General features: G+C 29.4%; 1 protein-coding gene across 1 annotated transcript in view; it reads left to right on the top strand.

Moving 5' to 3' along the window:
- Positions 1-3,303: 3,303 nt before the first annotated feature.
- LOC107455766 (glycine receptor subunit alpha-2-like) overlaps positions 3,304-11,219 on the top strand; it is a gene marked incomplete in the record, with an annotated part of 127,669 nt that continues 119,753 nt past the window's right edge. The window contains 1 exon segment of the mRNA XM_043044493.2: positions 3,304-3,433.

The following is an 11,219-nucleotide window of genomic DNA, read 5'->3' as shown; positions in this document are numbered from 1 at the left end:
GTAGAGGGTGAAAGTATAATTAATATCTCAAATACAGGTTAAAATTAAAAAAAAAAAATTTCCTATTCTACGTTCTTTGGCTTTTGCTTTTTCAGCCTCTGTAAGTTCAGGCCTTGGCACCATTTTTTTTCTTGCTTCAACACCCTTTGTAACTATGTCAATCAGTTTGGACCCTCTTTATTAGCAATTTTTTTTATCGTATGCCTATTTAGGCAGAGGGGGTGCGATAGCTCTTGTTTTTCAGTGGCGCCATCTATGGACAAGAATTCGACTTCCGCCACACCACACAACCACAATCCCGTTTACAGGGCGGGTCACATTCACATGCACAAAGGAGAAATGACATAGAACACACAGAGAGAAAGAAACATCCTTGCCTTGCCCGGGATTCGAACCCAGGACCTTTCTGATGCAGGAACAGTTCCCTACCTCCTACACAAGCCGGTCGGCCTTTATTAGTGATATTCTCTTGAATTAGTATTGAAAATGATCCTGTTTGAACTGTGGGTTAGAATTTCATATTCTTAATTAAAGCAATAAAAACAAAAATATATCATTCAAAGGATGAAATTCTCTTTTATTCACAACTCAAGAAGTATTTATGGGATCTCTCTGGTTCCATATCTCAAAACTAAACTCACCAACTTAATGCATAACAAAGTAAAGAGGGAAGCAATGCAATGCAATGACGACGCATGCAATGACGATGCATACGCACTGTTTACTATTACTCTTGAACACAGTTGAAAAGTGTGATGACATGCAAATAAGTTGCGCACTTCGACAAACCCGAAACAGCACCCATTTAGCCAATTTGTAATAAATCCCTTTTAAAGCAATTTGTTTTCCTTTGATTAATAGGATCTTATCAGATTTATTTGAATGCAAAAGTTGTAAATCCTTCGGAGTAATTCAATCAGAGCAGTCATGATTTGCCGTGTAAAAAATCTTTTCTTAATAATGAGCAAAAATATTTCAAGTACATAAATTGTCAAATATATGTCCGAAACATATAACAGTCGAATAAGAAATTGCGATTAATTTCAAATTGAAGCATGATAATTTTTCAGCAGATTGCACAGTTTCAGAAGTGATGTGGTGGGAGAAATTTGAGAGAAATGTTGGCTGGGTACCAGCAGGATTTGAACCGAAGACCTCCAGAATAGCAGCAGAGTCACAACACATTATACACTCCAGTCCAGAAAGAGTTATGAAGCTTCATGCAGTGAAATGGCACATTATAACATACATTCCATTTAGCAGAAAGTTTTTCAGATGTAGCGAAGAAAGCACAAAGTAAATTAAAATTATATCCTGACTAAGCAATTATGGAAATCAGGTCATGATGTATCATTTCGGCGAAAACTATATAAAGCTTTTTAACTCTTACTGAACTGGAGTATACAAATATGTTGTTTAAAGTCTCCAGCTACAATTCCAGAAGTCCTTGGTTCGAATCCAGCTGGCATCCAACGAACATATCCCTTCCACATTTCTCCCTTCTCATTACTTTTGATATTTTGCTCAAAAATGACTATATTCTGCTTCAATTTTGAATACATGGGGTTTTCAAATTTGATTTTCATTTGCTTCAAAGCTAATTTGGATCATTTTTCTCAATTTTGAAAATTATTTTTTACAGTGTGGGATCAATTAAAACAGTCCACAGTGGCTTGTGGAGTATAGCTTTTTGAAGAAGCTAATGCTTGCTATCTATGAATAGCCGACAGTTATAATTTTATATTATAACTATCGTTGAACAGCCGTCTCAATTTTGGGTCACTAATGTTCAACTCCGTAGCCTTGTAATTTTGGAGCTAATCCAGAAAACAAAGGAACTAATATTACTCAATATCGGGAGAAAACTGCTCTTATGGAGGACTTTTTGGAAAACCATATATATATTTCTAAAAATCAAGTGCTTTTTTTCTATTTTTTTCTCTATAAGTGACCCAAAAAATATTTCACAATACACATGATCATTTAAAAATAAATTAGCGTATTTGTGTTAAAAAAAAGGAAAATTCTACAACTTCAGCTAAAAAATAATTCTTATTTTAAATTCTCACTTTAACTATAGTTAGACGTAATTATAGTTATATTTAATTTGCTAATTTGCTGTATTAAGAAACATTTCACCTATGAAATTAGCATAACAGTGCATTCACTCGCAATACATTTACAAATTCTAACCGTAAGAATCAAATTTTAAATAACACATATACATTATTTTAAAATAATCAATGGAGAGATGTGTCAAATATATATATATATATATATATAGATANTCGTGATAGTAATATGTAATTATAGCTAAACATATATTTTTAAGACTAACTGGAAACAATTTTGTAAGCTCTTTCTTAGGAAAGAGCTTAGTAATCGTTTCTACATTGTCAAACCCTTTTCAACTTCTCTTACATATTAATTGCATCTATATTCATGCTGATTAGTATGCTACATTACATCAATATATAGTTTGTTTTAATAATATTTTATTCTATATATTACGACTCTACACTATTTTAGTTTATTTGCAAATATCAACGTTGGTTTTCGCCTTTAATACCATTGTCACTTCATAATATTAGTATCATATTAGTAATTCTTCATAATATGAATGTTCTCCATAATAATGAGAACTGAATAATTAATTTTAGGAACTAAAATTTTCTTTTAGAGCATTTTGAAACTAAGGTATCGAAATAATTTTCAAATATTCGAAATTCCTAATAACTTTATCAGCATGCCTATTTATGGATTAGATACATTTATCAATATGATATATTATATCAGTATGTGTAATGATTTTTATCTACTTTAATCAATATGTTTTTTGTGCAAATTATGAATGATTTTAATAAAATATATTTTGATTTTTACCAAGAATTTCTTTCTTATAATTTTTTAATCTAAAACATTTTATCTTTCTTGATATCTTTAAATCAAAATACTTAGTTCCTTAAATCTAAATTTCTCTTTAAAAACATTTCAGAACTAACGCTTCAAAATTGTTTTCCCCAAATCTCCAACTCACTCCCAACTTCGAAATGTAAACACGCCCACTTCGATAAAGAAACTACGACGATTAAAGATGATGTGTCTTCATTGTTGCCCACGCGTGGCGCTCGCTACCTGTAAGCCAATCCACTGCTCTGGCAGCCAAGAGCAGTTCGCGTTTTAGCTCCTGTCTTCACATGATTTTACGAACAGGTGTTATTGAGGTGCTCCATGCTACCGCGGGTTTCGCGTTTTTAACTAGGAATTATTTATATAAATAAAATTATAAGAACGATTTAACATAAACAGAAGATACATGATAAACTCTGTTTTCATGTGATGGTGCTGATTTTTTGTTTTATAATATAAAATGTATTAAAAGTAAACAAGAGAAATGCAGCATGTGCCTTTTTTATAGATTCGACTCTAAAAGGTAAGAATTAATGCTGTTTATTTTTATTATTATTACTATTATAGTATATAGTTTGAATTTTTATATATATTAATAATGCTGGCTTGATTTTTCATTGAGTAAGTATTTTGTAACTTCTGATTTCTCAACTCTGATTTCTCAAAGTTTTGCCCAAAATTAAATTATTTCTAAATTACAAACTTAAAAAAAATATCTCAATATTTTCATTTTGGTAATATTTACGTGTTTATTGTAGTAATTGTTTACGCACTTTCAAAGAATACAAAGAAATTGTTATCGGGCAAGTTCAGTAAAATAATTAGTTGCTTTTTCCGATTTTATAAGTTTAATATCATTATTATTGTTATAATTATTGTACAAAGTTTCAGTTTTTATTATTATTATGGTCAAAAATTTAGATTTCTATATTTTATAAACGCTGAATTGATTCAACATTAAGTAAATATATTTGAAGCTTCAGATTTTTCGATTTTTTGCAATACATTAAACTAATTCTAAATTACAAAAAGTAAAAAAGTTATTTTTACGTATTTATTGCAGCGAATATTTATGCATATTTAATGAATTTGGAGGCTTTGTAACCTAGGTCAGTTCGGAAATGTAATTAGTTGCTTTTATTCCAATTTCTCCAATTTTTTTAATTATTATTATAATTATTATCATACAATTTTAAGAATTCTATATTGTTTAACAATGCTTGCTTGATTTATAATTGAAAATCAAATATGTATCTATATATATAGCACAATGAAGACAAAAAAAGAAAGAAAAAAAATGAACAAGTTTTATTTGCTGCGCATAAGCTGTAAGTAAATAGAAATCATAAAATAAGCTAACTATATATAGAACATTGAAAATAATAAAGATTAATGAAAAGTGAAGAGGAAAAACTATTAAAATAAAATATTTATTAATTTTTCATGATTTTTAATTTTTTTAATGAGTTTTTTAAAAGAAATTTCTTAACTTTTTATACCCTCAATTGAAAAGAAAAAAAATCATTTTAAACTATCTCTTGCTTAAAAATATTTTATAACTTTTATCTAAAATATGTAATATTGAAAATTATTCATATTTTCAAATGGTATCTACAAGGTAAAAAATTTCTTTCTTATCTTAACACCAAAATATGGTTGTAACTACTTTACTTGAAAGTTATGCTCCATTAAGTGTTCCTTTATACCTAGAATGTTATTTTACACTACTTCGTGTAAAGTAGCAGCGGCATTTTTTTTCTGTATTCAGTAGCAACTTAATTCATATTTGCATTAAGTTATGATTCATATAAAGATAAGTAAAGTGGTTTTCAAGCTACAGATAAAGTAAGAATTGATGTGTTAGTAATCCTTAAATTGAATTCCTAAAAAAATTAATTTTTAAATCGAACATGTTCGTAGCAGAGAGAAAATATAAAGAAATTGAAATAATATGCTTAACGAAATGTAAGCAGACAGAAATTATGCACGATAACTTCACCTAGTACTGTTCAAAGAGATCTAAAAATTAAAATATAATTAGCTTTATTTAACATCTTAAAACATGCCTACATATTTTAATGGCGGCCTTAGGCTTTGGTTGACGTATAGCAACGTCGAATACGTCGAAGAAATCACACTACATGTATTGAAATGTAAATAATCAGCAGAAGATATTCAAAGTTAACCAACATTTGTGGTTTCGAAAGTGAAAATATTTTTCGTTAAGGGTGAATCAGCGAGTATTAATGAAAGCTTATTCCCTTATAAGTGTTTAAATTAAAGTAGACACTTTAAATTGTATATACAAGCTCAATTTGTTGTCTATATAACGTAAAGTTGAGTTGTTCATTATCGTATTCAGAGAGATATTAAACTCCAGTTTTTAGAATGCAGAACGTAGAATATGAAATATTTAACCTCAAGAGTAATTTAAAATCAACTTATATAACTAGATATTAAAAATACATTTAGCGATTAAAGTATTATAATAATTTTTCTTCGATACCTTCATTATACCTCATGTAAATTAATATTCCAAATGCTGATATTTCATATCAATTTTATCATTCTTTAAACAGTAACCAAACATTGTGTACATTAAGAACAGACACTTAATATTAACATATTAAACAAATTAATATTAGTTGTAGAAATGCAAATACTTCAAAAGGCATCAAAGGCAAATCTAAATTGAAAGCTTATCTATTAAAGAGGATATTTATGCATATATGTCTTAATTTACTTTTACTAATGCAACTATTTATCAAATTAAACTTATAGAACATATATATATATATATATATATATGTATAGAATATACCAGATATATACCGGAATATACCAGAATATAGTAAAATTACTGTGCTTTTGGCTGCATGAGAACACCAAAAGCTCAGTAATTTTAAAGCCCGAATCGCTTTGTTAATGATTTTAATAAAATTAACAGTAAAATATGGTTTTATAATATGTGATAAAATTTGATAAATTCTGTAAGATTTGGTAATTTTCCCAAGATACCTCAAATCATGACATAAAAACCATTTATTTAGCGGAATTTACTTATCAGTTTTGTATTTTTTGCTAAACATCTGTAAACATCTATCATATCTAAACATCTGTGGTAAAAAGAAATATATTTTACAGTATATCTTATACTGTATATTTTTGTTTTATTATCCAGAAACAATTTGTAATCAAGCATCAGAATCTTTTTTATTAAACTAGTTCCTGTCCGAATTTAGTTTTAAAAAATATCTCGAATTTCTAACATTGCAAAATCGTTTTATAGTGCTTTCGTGGTGTTTGCGTTGTAAAGAATACACCAGGTGTTATAAATCCCAATATCGTTTATTTTTTAACTGCTCCGTAAAATACAGAAATGTGAACTTTGATTTAATTGCTATAAAATGTTTTTGGTACAATAATTCCTTTGAAAGAAAAGGTTGAAATGCGATGGAGTAAAAAATAAGATGTTTTCAATGATTAATAAGGGAGAACAAATGCTCAACGAAAAGCAAATGCGCAAAGTCAGTAAAATAGGGATTAAATTTTGATTTGTTTAACGTAAAATTAAAAATTGATTCTTCTCTGATATTCTTTTTGCGCTGTTAGAATTTTCATTCTAAAATTACGGTAATATAACCGGCAACAGTCGGTCCAACCTATTAACCGTAAAGTTTAAGATAAAGAGCATTTTTTTCCTTTACGGTTTTGAAACCATTTCCAACTAGAATGGTTAAAAAAACATAAATACGAAGCTATAAGTTTTTTTTAACTATTTACAACTAGCATGGTTTCAAAACCGTAGGCGTGAATGAGAGTAACGTATTCTAATAGTCTAGGGACACTAATAGGGGAGTGCAGGACACTGGAAACTCTTCATGTGTAGTTGTTGACATCTATGACATTCCATCCCTGAACTAAGTAGCTTCGTTAGGTGGGCCTAGTAATTGTGATAAAATTCTGGTTGCTTAACCATATTAGGTTAAAGCAGTTAATAAACGGTATTTTTCGCGGTTAACAGTTTGAATACCAACTTATTTATTACTATTTGATTGTTTTGTTTGAATATGGTAAAACAACTATTAAGTGAATTCTTAACCATTGTTTCAGGGAGAAATTTTAAACAGCGCAGCGTCATTTAACGATTTCCTCTCTTTTTTTGCAAATTTTCCTTTTTGCTGAATTTGTACAAAACTACAATGCAATCTTTTATTTCTTTAAAAATTTGTTACATGAACTTTTTTCTTATCTAAAAATATGCCAACGAGAAGAGAGAGGTGTTAAAGGCAGTTGGAACGGAAACTAGAATCTAGTACCACTCTAAGGCATCGTTGACACCTCTGGGGTGGTGAGTTTGATAAAAGCAACCGGCGGAACCGTGATGGCTCAGGAGATAGAGCACCCCCTATCCCCTGGGTTCCGATGAACCGGGTTCAAATCCCAGAGATGGCTGGTAGATACAAATTTCGTATTCAGCTAGCACCGACCTCAGTGCTCACGTAAAATAATCCCAGTGATAGACAGATGATGGGTAAGAGTCCCCTTACTGTCAGATTAAGTTTTTCTCTGCATATAACGCAAATGCGGAATAGTTCCATCAAAAAGTTTTCCACGAAAGAAAATTTCCCCCACTGCTTGATCCAGGAGTTCCCTTTTCCTCCAGATTGGGTTCAAAATTACAAGGCTTCGGAGTTGAGCATTAGTAGTCGTAGGCCCATAAAATTGTTTCGGCTGTTCAACGGCGGTTATGAAATAAAATAAAATAAAGTAGAGACCGGCAAGCCGTGATGCCTCATGGATAGAGCGCTCGTCTTCCAAAGAGGTGAACCATGTTCGAATCCCAGCAATGTCTTGTAGATATGAATTCCGCATCCGATTAGCTCCGACCGCAGTGCTGACAGAAAATATTTTCAGTTGAAGACTGATCTTGGGTTAATTTCTTCTAGCAGGCAAAATAAACGTGGGAGGTTTTCCACGATTTCTTCTTCATATGACGCAAGTGAGGGTTAGTTCCATCAAAAAGTTCTCCACAAATCCAAATTTCTTCGAATACTTGAACCAGGAGTTCCCTTGTCTTCTGGATCATGTCTAACACTGTGCTTGTCTTACTTTGATATTGGTTAAACCGCTGTTTATCGAAGAGCTACCATAACTCTCTACTACTGAATCATCCTAAGATGGAATATTTATTTTAAATCCTTTTTTTTTTCCTCAAAACTATTTATTTATCTCCAAAAGTTTTATGTTTCGAATGAAATTTAAATATTTCAATGTAATTATTTCAAAAAATCATTCAAATAACTGATTGTCAAAAAAAAAAAAGTAATAATTTAATATTGATTTCACGAAACAAGAAAAAATGACGCAGGTACTGTGTTCTGTATATTAAACCAAATTAAATATTCCCAACTATTTTCAAAATCTAATTTAATAATATGGTGGACAGATTAATAAGCAAACTCTACCGTTTATTGAGAAAATCTATTAAGAAATTCTTTAAAAAATATCACTGTTTGTAGAAATAGCGTCATACAGTGTAACAGCCAAAATAGATCAACTCCAGAACAAATATTTCAGTCGTGTGTGCTTGATGTGCAAGAGAGAGAATAATTTATACTTTAATTACTTAAAGGCACCATCTATTGATCAAATTCGTAACTAATTTTGAAGTTTAAAGTAATAAATTCTAGTTTCCGAAAATTAAGCAGCAAACTTGTTCATCAATTTAATTTTGTTTCTAAGTTTTGATTGTTCGAATGTGTATTTCATTCACTTTTTAAACTTGCGACTTGTGATACTAGTTTGAGAGAGTATTATACTGGTTTTATCAGTGATTTTATTCGTTACTTTTCTTTGCTTAATCGCTTTTGAATTTCAAAATTGTGACCTACTTCCTTGGGATGAGTTTTCCTTCTGCATAACGCAGGACTTCTACTTTGATAATTTTTTTTTTGATATTATACCTCATCAATCAAGTCAAATATAATAATTCCGGATTTGTTTTTGAAGAAATCACATATTTATTTCTTCTTTTACTTCAAAACGGTCTCACAATCCTTAAATACGCGTAAACACATACAATTTCAAAGTAATAGAACTATACTGAAGCAAGTACAATTCTAAGCTTTTACCTAACTAAAATGCATATTACAAATAATAATTTGACACCTTTTAAAAAATCACAATGTAAGTACATATTTAAATATTTAAAATAGTATTGAAATATTTACTCGCCCAATTTCAAATAACGTATTCCGTGAACTAACGTAAAAATTTTTACAGATATTTATGCTTACACCCTTTATAACTTTACGACAAATTTTAAATAATGCTTTTCAAAAATTATTTTTTTATAAAAGTTTAAAAAACACTTTCAAAAAATCAATTTGTTTCATTTTTACTCATTTTAGTAATTGTTTTAAAACTTTAATACTTTAACTGTTTTTAACAGATCTGCAACTTACCGCAGCAATATTTGCAACCAAACAGAACCTAAGACCAAAATTATTTCAATTGCATATAAACTTGTGATCATGATTATTGAATTCTGATATTTCTGAAATTTTAAATTTTTTTTTTCTGCACATTGTTTAATTATTCACTGAAAAGTGAAACGTTTAAGTTTATGGTAAAGTACATTTTTTTACCGTTAATAACTAACATGGTTGAAAAACCATGGACACAAAACTATACGCTTTTTTAAACCATTTACAACTAGCATGTTTTCAAACCCGTAAAAAGAAAATTTACTGGACATTGAAGATAGTTCAGCAGCATTATGTTGTCTTGGCCTGAATGAAAGTGTCGTATTCTAACAGCTTAGGGTCACAAATTAAGGCGTACGGGTCCTGGAAACTCCTCGAGTGTTGAATGGAATGGTAGAAATATTGATGTCAACTCTAGAACTCGAACTCGGGCTCTGTTTGTCATGAGATTGACAGATTTTTCCTCTTGTCTATAATATGTACCCTTCTACAAGGAACTAAGTAACTTTATTAGGTGAGCCTAGTTGGCGCAATAAAAATCTGGTTGTGATCCATATAAAGTGAAAGTAGTTAATAAACGGTTTTTATCATAATTGACAGTTTAAATATCAGCTTATTTATGCTTATTTAACTGTTTTGTTTAAATATAATAAAACAACAATTGAGTAAATTGTTATTTAACCATTCCCTGATAAAGCTGCCGTGAGGTTGAGTGTTATCATTCATTTTATTCGTTCTTTTTTCTTGTTACCATTTATGCGGGATTTAATTGGCTTCTTTTTCTTGCATAACTTGTATTCATATTCACAGGGTGTTCCATAAAGACTCTCCTTAATAAGTATTTTAAAAATTCTTAAAATGAAAGCAAACAGAAGAAAAACTATATACGCTGTGGATCCCCCTTTTATTAACTAAGGAAAAAACAAAAACTCTTTTGAAATGTAACTACTTACAGTATAGGAGAATGTGCGTAACAAAATAGATTTAAAGGAAGAACTAGAAGCTTGAAGAAGTTTCTAATCATCGCCTTTTAATTTTTCTCTGTCTTAATCTGCCATAAATCTTTTAATTTTTTTATTTATTACATTTCCACTCCTATACTGTTACTTATCATCTTTTGGAATTGTAATATTGCCTAATGGAACTCAATATTGCGAAACATTACGCACCAATTATTACTTCATAGTAGTAATTTAAATCTATTGCGTGCATCTTTTTTGTTTTTTTCTTTATTTCTATTTCAGTTTATACACAGTAACATTAATTTACATTACATGATGTCTTGTTGAATACATATTATTGCGAAAAATCTTATGAAACAAATGATGCATTATTTTTAAGATTTTTTCTGGTCTTTATTATAGTATACTTTCCCTTATTTGTTGCAAAAAAAAAACGTTAAAAAAATAAAACATTAATTTAAGCTTTTTATCTACGAATGATTACAAAATATTATTCATAGCTTTCATTAACTAAAAAATGGTATATCTCACAGTTTTTTGCTTCTTTATAGCATAATACAGAAATAATTAGATTTCTTTAAAGGCATAAAAGTCAGTCTCCCTCAATAACCAAATTCTTCAGGATGATGATTATACATAAAAGGGCATGTATTTGCATATTTATAATAAAAAAAAGAACATTAAAACATAAATTTACTTTCGGAAGTTTTTGTAACTTAGTTCTAAATACTTTTTCTTCATCCAAAAATATATTAAGATAAAATGAAATACCCAAAACTCCATGAATATAAATGCACTAAAGTTCAGAAATCCAATGAATACAAATCATTGCTTAATTTTTATTTGTAATTTTTTTCCG

This window comes from Parasteatoda tepidariorum, chromosome 10, assembly GCF_043381705.1.
Source record: "Parasteatoda tepidariorum isolate YZ-2023 chromosome 10, CAS_Ptep_4.0, whole genome shotgun sequence".
Lineage (NCBI taxonomy): Eukaryota > Metazoa > Arthropoda > Arachnida > Araneae > Theridiidae > Parasteatoda > Parasteatoda tepidariorum.
This window is presented reverse-complemented; position numbering and strand designations above follow the sequence as displayed.